Here is a 14,867-nt window from a genome sequence, read left to right as displayed (position 1 = left end):
CAATCTCATGTTGTATTTGCAGAGTCGTTCAAAGAATTTACGAAGTGCAATGATGTGGCCTGGTCGATCTTTTGCCTTGACGATCATATCATCAACATAGACCTCCGCCTATTTATGCATCATATAATGTAACAATGCTGTCGTTGCTCTTTGGTTGGTGGCACCCGCGTTTTTCAACCCGAATGGCATTACGGTATAGCAATATGTACCCCATTGTGTAATGAATGTGGTTTTCTCTATGTCATCTTCGGCCATAAGTACTTGATTATATCCAACGTAGCTGTCCATGAAGGAGAGGAGTGCATGGTTTGCTGTATTGTCGACCAGAATGTCAATGTGAGGTAGAGGGAACCCATCCTTTGGGCTTGCCTTGTTGAGATCCCTGTAATCAACACATATTCTGACCCTTCCATCTTCCTTTGGAACTGGAATCACATTAGCTATCCACTCTGGATACTTGGATACTATGATGAAACCTGTAGCCAGTTGTTTTCTGATTTCTTCCTTGATTTTGAGAGCCACGTCTGGTTTCATACGACGTAGCTTTTGTTTGACAGGCTTCATACCTGGAATGAGTGGGATCGTATGCTGAGCTATACCCTGTCAATGCCTGGCATATCTTGGTATGACCAAGCAAATATATCAACAAATTCACTAAGCAAGTTAATTAGCTCTTTGCGTTCTTCTTAACTTAGTGTTAATCTCATTTTAACTTCTTTGAGATTCTTATCATTGGAAATATTAAGTGTTTCTGTATCTTCAATAATTGCAGTTTTATTTTCATGTTTTACCATTGCTTTTATTATTTCTTTGTCATTTTTATCATTATCAAAGCAATATTGATCAGGGTTAGGGGAATGACACGCATCGTAAGTATAGGTACTCATCTTATTGAATTCATTAAACATTACATCAAAGAGGGCGAGGTCAGCTGTGACCTCGTTGGAATTATTTGGGATAGAGGGAGGAGACTTGACAAAAGGCTCAACACTAGGAGGAACTACAGAAAAAGACTCGATAGTAGAAAGAGGGTCGGCCTTTAATCCTACAGGCTCATCAACAGACTCAAACTCGAACTCAAACTTAGACTTAGACGATTCAGATTCATCAAACATAGGGCCTTCGCCAGTGGTCACATCCAGCTTTTCTCCACTCGGGGTAGTGATATTCACTATTTTGCGCTAACCCTTTAGAACACCATCAGCTGGGACAATCAACTCAGAGGGGTCAAAATTTTTGCTTGACATGATTGCTTGAATGATCTCTGAATCATCATTTTCGATGTGCTTAGGTTCATTCTTTTCCATCCCAAAAAGAAGATTAATGTTCATATCATCAGAGCCTAGACTAGTTGGTTTCTCAGCTGTTGAGAACACATCGCCTTCATCGATGAAATCACAATCCCTGAACACCTCAAACCCTAGCTCACATTTCCTATTGTAGATGAAAGGCTCGGGAAATTCATAGCATCGGAAATTCTCCCCTTCCTTGATGTATTGGCCATTGAGAGTGAAAGGATAAAGATCCATGGTCATTTCTGTTTTCATTGTTCAAGCATTGTTGCGGGCCTTCATCTTCAAGAGAGCTTATTTAAAATCTTCTTTTGTTGGCTTGAATCCCAAGCCAAAGGTGTCTTTCCTAGGTGCACCTGGGTGGCCCCAAAGTTCAGCCATCTTTTTCTTCATGCCAAGGGTCAATCCGGGGAATTGCCCTTGCTTCTTTATGATTGAATTGATGTTGACATTTGAATAAGGATAAAAAACGAGGTGACACTTCTCCTCTTCTTCAATAATTAGAACATCTTCTAGAGAAAACCCTTAGAGATCCTCGTCTTCCTCATCATGCTCGACATGAACAATGGGAGTGTTAATAACTTCAATACGCATAGGAGAGGCATCAAGATGATTGGAACCCCTCTAACTATGGCTTTTACTTTCTTGTGCAATGATGATGAGATTGCCTTTAGCTTATGAAGCCCAGGGCGACCTAATAATAGATTGAAATAACCTTTAATGTCCACCACCAGAAACTTGGTGTGACGTTCAATGACTCCAGTAGTTATGTTTAACATGATAGTACCCACGGCTTGACGATAGGTATTATCATATGCACGAATCCCTTGAATAGAGGAAATCAATTCTTCATCATTTATGCCTAGCTTTTTCGCAGTGAGCAGCGGGCATACATTGATTGTTGAGCCATTATCAACTAGGCTCATGGGAACATTCATCTACCTACACACCACAGTAAGGCGTAAGGCCTTGTTATGTTGATCTCCTTCCGGGGGAAAATCCTTATTAGAAAAGGAAATCAAATTGCTGGTACTCGGCATTTCAGTACTGAGAAAGCTGAGTAGCCCTTGAGGAGTCATGTCACTATCGACCCCTATCTTCACAAGAGCATTCATCACAGCCTTTCGATGCTCATAGGGTCAATGGGATCAATTATTGGTTGTGCTTGCGGTGGAGGTGGATTAGGTTGCTGTAACCTTCCATTCCTAGTGAGAACCTTAACCTCAAGGTCCCCCCATATATCTTCGCTATATTCATGATTGACAGCACCAAGAGATGAACAGGCTATATCTTTGAGATAGACGTCTTCGTTGTCGCTATCCCAAATTCCATTAACTTCTTCATAGCTTGAAAAAAAAAATAACTTCTGGTAGAAGTTCAACTACGGATTAGATGAGTAGTGATGGATCAAAGGAGACTTCATCTCATGTGATAGCCAAAGCATCATAAAGAGGACCTATTTGAATATTAGGCTTCTTGGTCCTTGGAGGGATAGGAAGCTGATTAGCATCAATCAGGTCTTGTATTGCATCCTTTAACTTCCAGCATTGCTCAGTAGTATGACATTTTCTTTGGTGAAACTTGCAATGAGCATTGGGGTCATAGCTAGTAGTTCTTTTCTCAGGCCAGGGCTTCGAAAACGGTCCGATAGGCATGATCAATCCTTGACTGTGCAGGCAATCAAAAGCAGTATCATAGCTCATTCCCAAAGGTGTGTAAACCCTCCTTTTCCTTTGGAATCTCTTAGTAGGAGCACTAAGAGCAGACACATCATTGAGGTTAATGTTGTTGGTAGCATTATTAGGCTTGGAAGACGAAAAAGAAGGACCGTCGTTCTTCTTGTTTTTCCAGGTGTTGTTGTTGTTATTATTGTTACCATCAGTCTTCATCAACTCTTCCTTAATATTGATACCAATATCGTACACCGCTTCGAAAGTGTTCAAAGGCAGAAACTTCAAATGTTTCTTGTACTTATGAGTTAGATTCAAAATAAAGAGGTGAACCACCGCCTTCTCTTTGGGAAGATCCACCAAGAGTGCGGCTATTTCTCTCCACATGTTCAGATATATAGTGAAGCCTTCATTCTCCCTCTGTTCGAGAATAGAAAGTTCACGTTCAGAAGTTTTCGCTTAGATGTTACACTTTTCACGACTCATAAAGCTTTCAGTAACATCCTCCTAAGTCGCGGTATGCTTGGAATCCAAAGAATAAAACCACTGTTCACAAGCGTGCTCCAAGGAAATAGGGAACACAGTAGGGTAGAGTGCTACATCTAATCCTTTGAGAGCCATACTTGTAGAAAAAGCCTTCAAGTGAAACATAGGGTTATCAGTAGGCTTGAACTTTGGGATATGAACAGTAGAGAACTTCTTAGGAAGCTTGTCTTTGACATTCAGAGAAGTGGCAGATTGCTCCACATAGGTGAAGTCCTCAAAAATCTTACTCACTTGTTCTTTGTTCTTGTCCAATGCAGCCACAGTGACATTAGTCTACTCCATGGTGGAGACTTTAGTAGTGCTTCAATGGTCTTGTTGAGGTTCTCGACGTCTTCCTTAGTGGCCATTGGAATGAACTAAAAATGAACTGGAGACGAAGGTGGATTTTGTGGAGATGATTGTGGAGGTTTCCTTGTATGCCTCTTAGGTTTAAGAGGTTGTTGAGGTAACGATTCGAACCGTAACAATCTACCTGTGCATCTCAACCAAGTGTTGCGATATTAAAAACAAACGTACCTTTAATGACTAAACTCAACCTTGACTTATCCAGTAAAAAAAAGGTACGAAATATTTCAAAAACAAAATTTTAGAAAATAAAAGTATGTATGGGAGGATACCATCCGACCTACTCCCTAAAAAAGAAGGGAAAAAACACAAGACCTTCCTAATATATGGTCATGAACGAAATGGTGCACTACTCAAGAAAAAGTGTGTGAACTCGACATGACTTGTGAGTGATTAAGTGAAGCTATGGACGCGTGTTATAACCGTACAGCTAGATATAGCACTAAACCGGACATACAAACCACATAAGTACGCGCAAAAACCAAAAAAAGACTGACAAGGCACTTTTCCTGGACACCGTGTCACGGTGCTAACTGTCGTGACACGGTGCTGCATACCATCATACGACACAAAGCGCAGTGTCACGACACTTCACATCGTGGCGCGGCATATCTGCCGTGACACAGTGCACAGTTCTAGGTCCAGTTTTGTGATTTTTCTAGATTTTATTCGATTTAAGTCTGTATTAAATTCTATGTGGAATAAAAACCCTCGGTCATAGGTTAGTCCATAAACAAAATGAACAAACACATGTGGAGTTAGCACCAAATAAACCACGTAGCACTTAGTCATGATGATGCAAAGAAAAGTTCACAACCTAAGGTCAAGATCTATGTTCAACTATGGTCAAGCTTTTGGTGTCATGGGGTACCATGGTTAAGAGTTTGGACGTGTTAGCAAGGCAGCCTCCCTTAAGGGTGTATGCCAATGGGCGGCTCTACGAGTTCGTGATGAAATCGAACTCGACTCCATGGTTTGGGTGGATTTAATAACTCGGATGAACCCTTATTGCCATGAGAGTTTTTGGGTTGATAAAGCATAAATCCCTCGGGGCTAAGACGTATGTAGAACACACACGTTATTTCAGAAAAATCGAATGAACCCAACTGTGAGAAGAGAAATAAAACCATTATGAAAGATTTCAAGACTTTCGCGACACAGCAGTATACACCGTGTCATGGTGCTAAACACCGCCTGACGGTGCCCTGCGCCGTGATACGGCATGCTCTGCCGTGGCTCGATAGTCAGGAAATCTAACTGGTGCCTCTTTTTTCTTCGTTCACGACTAGGTTATCCAATTTTTCCTACGGGACAGACCTGGAAAATGGCGTTAAAACGTCTATGCATATGAAAAAATGCCAATTTAATCACAAGAATACTTTTCAAGAATCTTTCATGTCTCATCCACTCATCTTAATTAAAAACCGATCACTCTAATCGATTAAATAACCAAGAATCCTCCCTAGTGGAGTCGCCAAATTGTATGCGTCGTATGAAGTGCGCCTATGTTAAGCATGTGTGAATATGCTTGGCACTCATAGTAAGTGGGACTTGACGTATACGATTAGGGACAAATAAAGTAGGGAGCCGCCAACAAGTTTTTAAGGAACTTGTAAATCGTTCACGGATCACAAAAGGCAACAACAAATAAAGGGACAACGATAGGCAACAACCACTGACCCGTGAAGGTTGTACCCCATTCATAATCCATGAGATTACTAACTCCATATGGTTCGAAACCAGAGAATGAGGAGGATCGGGGATGATGGTACGAAGTGAGTCATGGAGTCACATTCGCCCGTATTGGCCTCTACTCAATTCTTAAAGTGAAAAGTGATTCATACGATCTCAAAGGCATACAAACAAAATCTTCAATTCGCTTTAAACTATTATTATGCTAAATTGGTTGAATATTAATGAAATACATAATTCTAAAATATTGTGATCACTTGATTTAATAACAAGATTAAAAAGGAACCTAAACCGGTTGTCCAAATTATCTTATTAGTCGTGATTTTCAATTACATAATCCCTTTAACATGCATTATGGTGATCAATATAATAAAAATAAACATTAATATTGGAAGCAATTCCACAATAATCCAACAATTAATATATGACAAACATAATAACAATTGTTAGAAAAATAAAAGAATAAAAAGAACATGATTTCTTACTTTAATTTTGTTTGGTTGCAACTATAAAACAATAAACGCGTTAAAAACTTCAAGGAAATCAATAAAAAAATAATTAAAATTAAATTAAATAAAGTTGATTTGGGGCTAAACCCTCAAATAGTTCTACCTTTCACACCTTGGTTTAAGGATGGAACCTCGAGTAAAGTACGGAGTCTTTGGAGTGCTTGGGGGAACTGTTGTGAGAGAATAAGGTAGGCTAGTGTATAGGCTAGAGCATAGAAGAGAGAATAAAGAATTATTTGATGCCTCGAACTGCAGAAATGAGGCTCGTATTTATAGAGGAAATAAGTACAGGGAACACACGGAACCCTAAAAAGATAAAATCCTAATTTTATGGCGCCGTGACACGACATGTCTGCCGCGACACGACAGTGGCTGTCGTGACACGGTGTAGGTTACCGTGTTGCAGTGCACTATTTGACTAAACATTAGGACTGATCAGTTCATAATTTTGTGAGCTGAATTTGATCGAACATGGAATTTAAGCATTCTCGGGATTAAATACTCAACCCGACCAATAATGGCGGTGAAAATTTGTTCATCAGGTTTTGTTTCGAGGAGACATTTTTAGGTGTCTACAATATTTTTTTTGATAGAAAGAGATACGAGGCAATAAAGTAAGTTGTTTTATTGCTATATTTCCTTAGAAATCATTCTTAGATTATTTTATTAATTCCTAGTATCATGATTAGGTTGTTTCCTATTTTTTTTTATCAAGTATGTCTTTAGTATCATGTTAGGGCTATAGCTTTGATCGTTATTGTTTAGTGACATGCTAGGATTCGTTATTAATCGTGTTAGTATTATGGCTAGGATCTTGCTAATAATATTATGCTATGAGATTGAATATATTACGATGATGATGATTGTTGTATCAATATTTATATGTTACTTGATATTATTTTTATTTCTTGATCACGCCCTCTGTTGCTGGTTTACAGGTAATTTGTACTTCAAATCACGCTTAATAAGATAATTAATAATTTTATTTAGGCTAATATGACTTTTATTCAAGTGATTGCCAATAATAGTTTTGTTTGTGCATTAATGATCAACTAACATAGATTAAACAGGTTCAAGATTAATTTATTGATTGTAAGTTAGTTAGAGTGCGCACATGAATATGAGAAGATTAAAGTAGAGGCCTATTTAGGGCAGGTTCAATATCTTTTAGGTTGGGTTTGTACCTTCATCCCCGAATATCTAGTCATGGTTCCGGACCACTATGGAGTTAGCGATCTCATGGATCGTGAAGGGGTGTAACCTTCACCCTGTGAACGATTTATAAGTTCCTAAAACTTGTTGGTGACTCTTTTACTCTAGCTTCCTTCCCTCTGGACGCCACCATTCTTAAGTGTATGATCATAATGGGTCCCAAGTGTTGAATGCTTGAAATATTCCCTACACCTGGGGTCGGGTGTTATGATTCAATGATTTTTAAGTCATCATTCAAGAAAGGGCAATCATTGAATATTTCGAATCTAGGCTTGTTGATACCTTCTAGAACTAACGGTTAAGGAAAGTTATAGTACAGGTAATCTTCTCCTTCCTAACGAATTGGCCATTGAGAGTTTGATTGTAGGATGGGAAAAAGGAGATTATCCCTTTTTTGTTTTTATCTCTAAGCGCTTTAATCTTAGTATCGTGAGTCTTAAGTTCTTCTTTGGTTCGTTTATATCCCAATCCAAAGGAAAATCTTTTCTTTGGCATAGGAAGTAAAAGAGGCTTCTTCATTCCTATTCCCAAAGGCATCCCAAGAAAGTAACTATTTTTAAATAAGATGCTGTTTACTATTGTGGTGGAATATGGATCAAGTTTTAATGATTCTTCAAGGCTTTCATCCATTTCTAGTGTGCAGATAGCCTCCGCGGCAAATCCCCACATGTCCTCCTCATCATTGTCATTATTTATTTCTGAAAGAGATTGATCGTTTATAGCGACTTTGAGAGGAGAAGCATGTATAGTCATAGGAAGACCTTGATAGTTCAACCTAATCATTTGGTGGAGCGAATATGGTATTGCTCCAAGCTCATATATCCAAGGACGTCTAAGAAGAAGGTTGAAGGTAGGATTAATGTCCCAGACATGAAATTTAACCATCTTTTGTATTAGGCCTCTAATAATTGGTAGCTTAACAATTCCACACACCAATCTCCTTGAATTGTCGTAGGCCCTAATGCTTTGTGTTATTGCATGAAAATCTTTTTCAGGATCTAAGCCTAAATATTTCCGACGAGGCGAAAAACTAGGTCGTTAACTAATTCTCCCTAAGTCAAACGAAATTTATTAACACTTAACAAACCTAAATACAAGTGTAGAGGTAAGTCAAGGGTCGAACCCAAAAGAACGGTTATGTTCAAGCGCTCTCAATTATGAGCCTAAGCTAGGTTGAAGTCGAAGGTAACGAAGTAATACTAATAACTAACAAAACAAACAACCAAACAAATAAAGCACTAGAATTGGGGATCAACAAGTAATCATGACAATTGCAACAACTTGGGACAAACATGCCAATCAACGGTTGTGAAGACTAATGATAAGAGCTATCAATTGTAATCAAAGACCTATCTCCTAACTATTAAGCTAGATGTCTCTACAAATAAAAAACTAAGTGAATCACAATCCAAACCAATCGATAATTGCAATTCCTAAATCAATTGGTCGTGTCATTAGTAATTTCAATGCGATCAAGCATAATTCTCAAGGCCTAATCGAATTATACACATCCAAACTTACATTAATCACTTTAATCTCAACAATCAATCAATACAATTCCCAAATTAATCACAATTAATCAATCATACAAGTTTCACCCAATTCCTAGCCAAACAACTACTCAAGAATCATCATCTAATCAACTAGCAACTAAAGAAATCAAGAATCATCAAAATATGGAGAACAATTACAATAATCAAGAATCAAACATCAAAATCAAATCAAACAAACATGAATCTAAACAAAACAATAACATGAGATAGAGTTAGAAATGCTCAATGATAATAGAGAAGATCTTCAACACAATTTTCACCCTTGTATCATCAATCTCTCAAATCACCATTGAAATCTTTCACTTTCTCTCTCTAAATCTACTCCTAAACTAACCCTAAAACTAGAGAGAGAAACTCTCAACTAAGCTAAAATTATGATCAAAATAATGCCTAAAACTTCTTTAAAAAATCGACTGAAAAGGGTATTTATAAGAGGTTTGAAAACCGAAATCGAGCGAAATCGGAAACAGGGAGGAGCGCTAGCGTGGGCAGAGGTGCGCGCCTGCGCACGCACCATGTGCAACTATGCACATTGGATTGCGCGCCCGCGCTCTTCTAGGTTTTTTCGACTTCTTCGCCGCTTCGTGCACTCGCAAATGGGTCTTCAAGTGCACGAAATATGATGATGATAGACACTAAGCATGGCAGATTCAAATGGACTCCACGGTGGGTTCAACACCATTTTTTCATGGGAGCACGGCTTGAGATCGCAGGAGCTAGAATTTGGAGCATCCACTTCCTTGCATCTTGAGCTTTCCCAATGCTATGAACTTAACCCAAAGCATCTTCTAACATTGAAAACCACCAATATTAAGTCCTGAACCTCGTTCAATACCTACAACCACGAAAAGAGAAGAAATAAAGGAGAAAACACTAGAAAAACCATAAAAACACAAAATAAGAGAGAAAAGGGAAATAATGAGAAAATGCATAAAACTAATAATTTGTTAAGAAAGAAAGCTATGAAAAGAATGTAAAAACAACCTAAATACTCATTAAATGAGTGTCATAAATGGCACTCATCAAATGCCCTGAAGCTTAACTTTTGCTCGTCCTCGAGCAAAACCAAAACAAGTGAGGTAAAAATGATGAGCTTATTCAAACAAACAAAGGAAGACGAGAATAGACAAGAATATACACTAACTCACTTTCGTAGGAATCAGATCAATTTTAGCAAATAAAGACAAGCCATTTAAACCCCTAGATTGCCCTAGAGGACGAGTATTGCTCTCGTAAGTGTTTCCTAAGAGATTAACCCATAACTCTCATAAACCAAACAAACAAGACAAAGAATGAAAAAGAAGCAAAAAGAAAAGAAAAGAAAACAAATGTTCATGAGTGGAATTTTGCAAATGAACAAACACAAATGGATGCAATTCTTTCTAAACAAATAAGGGAGTGCACGTTTCAAGATATCTTAGGTTGATTGAAACATAGGATATTCTAAGCATAGATAACTAATGAAACACAATTCACCTTCATCTTAAAACATTTTACCACAATCTCCCAATTAGCTTCAAATCCACCTTTAGTGAGCATCTCAATGATTCCTTGAAGAAACCGGAAAAAGAAAAAGATTTAGGCTTGACCCACATCTCCCTTTACTAATACACACCGCCCTATAGGCTTCAAATCCACAATCTCCCAATTAGCTTCAAATCCACCTTTACTAATGAACACCGCTCTATAGGCTTGACCCACATATCCCTCCACCGACTTGTGACTCAAACACAAAGGTCAAAAGGTCTTGAGAAGGGTTGTAATGTAAGTGCGAAAAGGGTGAAGGTAGGCTAAAATTTAAAATTTGGTGGTATACCTAAATTGTGAAGCAAACGGTGATCAATCGGTCAATCCTCAACACCATAATCAAGCAATCACCAAATAAAAACACCAACACCTCCAAGCTTATTCAAAGCCAAAATCACAAACATATGTACAAAAAGCGTAAGAACGCTTCCCCCCAAGCTAAAATGAAGCATTGTCCTCAATGCTTAAAATATGGAGAAACTTTTACAACAAAATATTTTTGAACTTTTCATTTTTCACTTTTATCACTTTTGCCAAAGCATTTTGAATTTGCTTTGCCTTTTCTTATTTTTTCAATTTTTTTTGAATTTTTCACATTATTTCAATGTCCTCGCCTCTTTTAACCATGGACGACTGTTTTAATTTGGCAATTTGCCTTTTATTCACAAGATATATATACAGTACAAACTAGCATGCATCATAAGAACCAATATATAACTCATCCACCATATACTCTAACAAAATGATCAATTGCTTCACAAAAACCAATAATGGAAACAAGAATGAAACAAAAGGCTTAAAGGCTAAAAATGTGGCTTGAAAAGAAGGGTATAAGGTTCAAATGTTTAGCAAGAAGGCAAATGAAAACCGAAAATAAAGAATCGAAAACTACCCTAGAAAAAGAAAAATTACCACCCCGAAAAGTTGCCTTTGTCCTTCCTAAATGGTTCAGTCGCGATCTCGGGAGATAAGAGTTAAGTTCTAGATAAAGCATACAATAGTCAAGGATCCATGTGCCGCTCATTCAAGAAATGTTGAAATCAAGAAGAATTAAAACCTCACACGGTTGTAACAAAAACTCACTATTAGGGGTCGTTTGGTTCATTAGGGAAGTGTAAATTCCCATGAAATTTCAATTTGTGGGAAATAAATTCCATTATCAAAATCATGGGAATTCAACAAATTTGTTTGGTTAAAAATGGAGGATGTAAATTTCCATGGGGATTTCAACTTACCAAGGGGGCTAAGGTAAGTGAACTCCCATGTTTTGTGGGAGGTCAAAATTCCCATGAATTTTGATTGCCCCCATTTTAACTTTTTTTGTGTCAACTAAACAAGGGGGTGAAAATGAAATTCATGGGAATTTTGACCTCCCACAAAAGTTTTAGCCAACCAAACAAGGCTTTAGTTTCAAATTCACCAAAAGATAGCAATTTCAACTTTTCAAAAACAATTAGAATCCGGCTTCAAGGTCCTAAAAGTTCTAAAGACACTACCTTAGCATACTCTATCCTAGAATCAACCAAAGATACTCTCAAACCGTGCACACCATTCCCATTTAAGAACAAAAGCATTCATTTACACAAGTCAAAAAGTATTATGTCCAACGCAAGAACAAAACAAAACACATTGCAAATTTGCCTTAATAGAAACGAAAATCTTTTTGGAATTTTTCAAAATAAAAGAACATGGAAATGCATATACAAATGTGCATGGCATATATGAATAAACATCCCACCAAACATGATAGAATACCCTCCCCCAAGCTTGAATGAGATAACATGGTCAAACATAAATCAAATAATCCAAGGGAGGGGAAAACAAAGAGATCAATCCAACAAACCAACACACGTCCAACAAGTTATCAACCGTTAGAGAAAGAGCAAGGAAAGATATTACTGGATTTAGGTGGGTGTAAATACCCGCAAATGACCCAAATAAACCTTTCAAAGCCATTTTCCTCTAGAATTGAATCTTGATTTTCATATGCTAGCAAATGTGGCGTCATACTTCCTTGAATCTCGATTCAAACCAATGCATCAAAGTATATAAAGTCTTGTACCTAGCAAGAGGCACACAAACATTTCCATGAGAGAAAATCTATTCTAAAAATCTTCATACAAAACATGCATATATAATATAATGTTCATGCATATTTTCTCATCAACATCTTTAAGGCTTCCATTGAGCAAATCTTCATACAAAGCCATCTCTTTGATCGGAACACCTATCTTTTCCTTATTCAACAAAACATTCTCAAGAGCATCATTAGAGGTGAGCAATTACTCATGCATAGAAGACACAACATTATCAAGAGATTCAATCATCATACAATTCTCCAAGGAAGAACTTGGATACGTCATACTATCATTCAAGTCAAATTCAATCACCTCATCTCGTATTTTATGTGAAATTTTAGCACTCTTGACATCGATCATAGCACCCGAAGTAGCGAGAAAGGGTCTACCTAGAATGATAGGAATGCTAGCATCTTCGTCCATCTCAAGTACCACAAAATCCACCGGAATAACAAATTTGCCAACCCTTAGGAAACTTGATTGACCTATCAGCCAATTGCAAAGTGATGTTAGTAGGCAAGAGTTCCCCTAGTTCAAGTCTTTTGTACACCGAATATGGCATAAGGCTAAAACTAGATCCTAGGTCACATAAGGCATTACCGATTTGCATTTTATAAATAGCACAAGGGATGGAAAAGTTTCCGGGATCTTTTAGCTTAGGTGGAATCTTGTTCATTATGATTGCACTACAATTCTCGGTCAAGTTCACCGCCTCCACAACATCACAAGTCCTCCTACCGCTCAAAATATCTTTAAGGAATTTTGCATAATTCGGCATTTGGGTGACAACATCGGTAAATGGTAGAGAAAGATGAAGTTGTTTAAGCATGTCAATAAATCTTCCAAATTGTTCATCCAACTTGTGTCTCATGAATTTTTGTGGATAAGGAAGATTGGGTTTCACAACTTCTATCTCTTCCTTCACCTCCTTAGATAGCTCTACCATTACTTCACTCAAATATGCACCATCTCCCTCATCCTCAACTAAAACCTCCTTGGCACCCTCCTCACTCTTACTCTTGCTAGGCAAACTCTCCTTAAGCACCCTACCGCTCCTTGTGACTATGGCATTAACGGGTCTCTTAAGGGCTTGCATGGTCTTTGAAAGCATTGGCAAGTTGAGAAATTTGGGTTTCAAGCATCTTATTGTGGGTCATTATTTCATTAAACTTCTTATCACTCACCACCATGTAGGTGTTCAACAACTTAGTTTTGTTTTCAATGATTTCCTTTAAGTTAGTCCTAGAAGAAGAAGAAGTTTGAACATAGGAGTTATCACTTTAGGTCTTTGGAGCAAATCCGTGTGGGGGACCCCTTTGAGCATTGTTTTGAAAATTTCCCCTATTTTGATTGTTCTAATTACCTCTATTTTGATTTTAACCGTAACCTTGATTATTGATACCATAACCTTGGGTATGATTACCATAATTTTGGTTTTGATTTTGGCCACTATAACCTTGGTTGTTATAGTTACCTCGGGAGTTTTGGTTCCCTTGTTTCCTATAACCACCACCTTGGTTATAGTTGTCAAAATTTCCATGGTTGTTGTAATTCCTATTCCATTGACCTCTCTGATTCTCAAACTTAGAATCATTATTGTTTGACACATAGTTCACATGCTCATTCACATTTCCATCTTGATCATCACAAACATCCTTACATGCATAAGGGCAATTAGAAGCATCATGATCATACGATCCGCAAACATCACAAAACAAGAAACCACTAGGCATGTTACTAGAAGAGGGAAAGGGTTGAGAGTTAGAAGACATACCTCTCCCCTTAGATTGGGAGGGAAGATTCAAAACTTGGGAGGTAGCACTTTTCAACTTTGCCTTGATAGCGGACATTTCCTTCCCAAAAGTTTGTCATTTGTGAAGACAAGTTGTTTATGGCATTAAGATGATCAATTGAGTACACCGAAGAAATACTCTTGCTAGTTGACTCCTTTTCACCATCTTGCCAATCTCTATAGTACCTCACTACGTCTTCAATTATGTCTACCACTTCCTCCTCCATTTTATTCATGATGGGACCTCCGACTCCTCCATCAAGACACGACTTTCCTTGAGGACTTAGGCCACCATAGAAGATTCTAATAATTTGGTAAGTAGGAGTTCTGTTGTGAGGACATTCTCTTTAATACTCCTTGTACTTCTCCCATGCTTCACAGAGGCTTTCACTAGACTTTTGCTTGAAACCTTGAATCAAAGCTCTTGCCTCCGCCGTTTTCTTTTGTGGGTAGAAACGGGATAGAAATTCCTTGGTCACTTCGTCCTATGTCCTTAGAGAATTAGGTTTGACCTCCTTGTCCAACCATTCCAAGGCACGCCCTATGAGAGAATAGGGAAAAAGCTTGAGGTGGATGAATTCTTGGGAAATTCCATTCACTTTGATAGTGTTGCAATATTTTTCAAACTCTTTGAGATGGTTTAGGGGGCTT

The 14,867-nt window shown here is 38.0% G+C and overlaps 1 pseudogene; it reads left to right on the top strand.

The window, feature by feature from the left end:
- The first annotated feature begins 14,540 nt into the window (after positions 1–14,540).
- LOC145569615 (small nucleolar RNA R71) lies at positions 14,541–14,640 on the top strand (annotated as a pseudogene).
- Positions 14,641–14,867: the final 227 nt, after the last annotated feature.

The sequence above is a fragment of the Chenopodium album genome, chromosome 11, assembly GCF_948465745.1.
Source record: "Chenopodium album chromosome 11, dcCheAlbu1.1, whole genome shotgun sequence".
NCBI classification, from domain to species: domain Eukaryota; kingdom Viridiplantae; phylum Streptophyta; class Magnoliopsida; order Caryophyllales; family Amaranthaceae; genus Chenopodium; species Chenopodium album.
The sequence above is the reverse complement of the archived record's forward strand: the minus strand, read 5'-3'. Positions and strand labels throughout refer to the sequence as shown.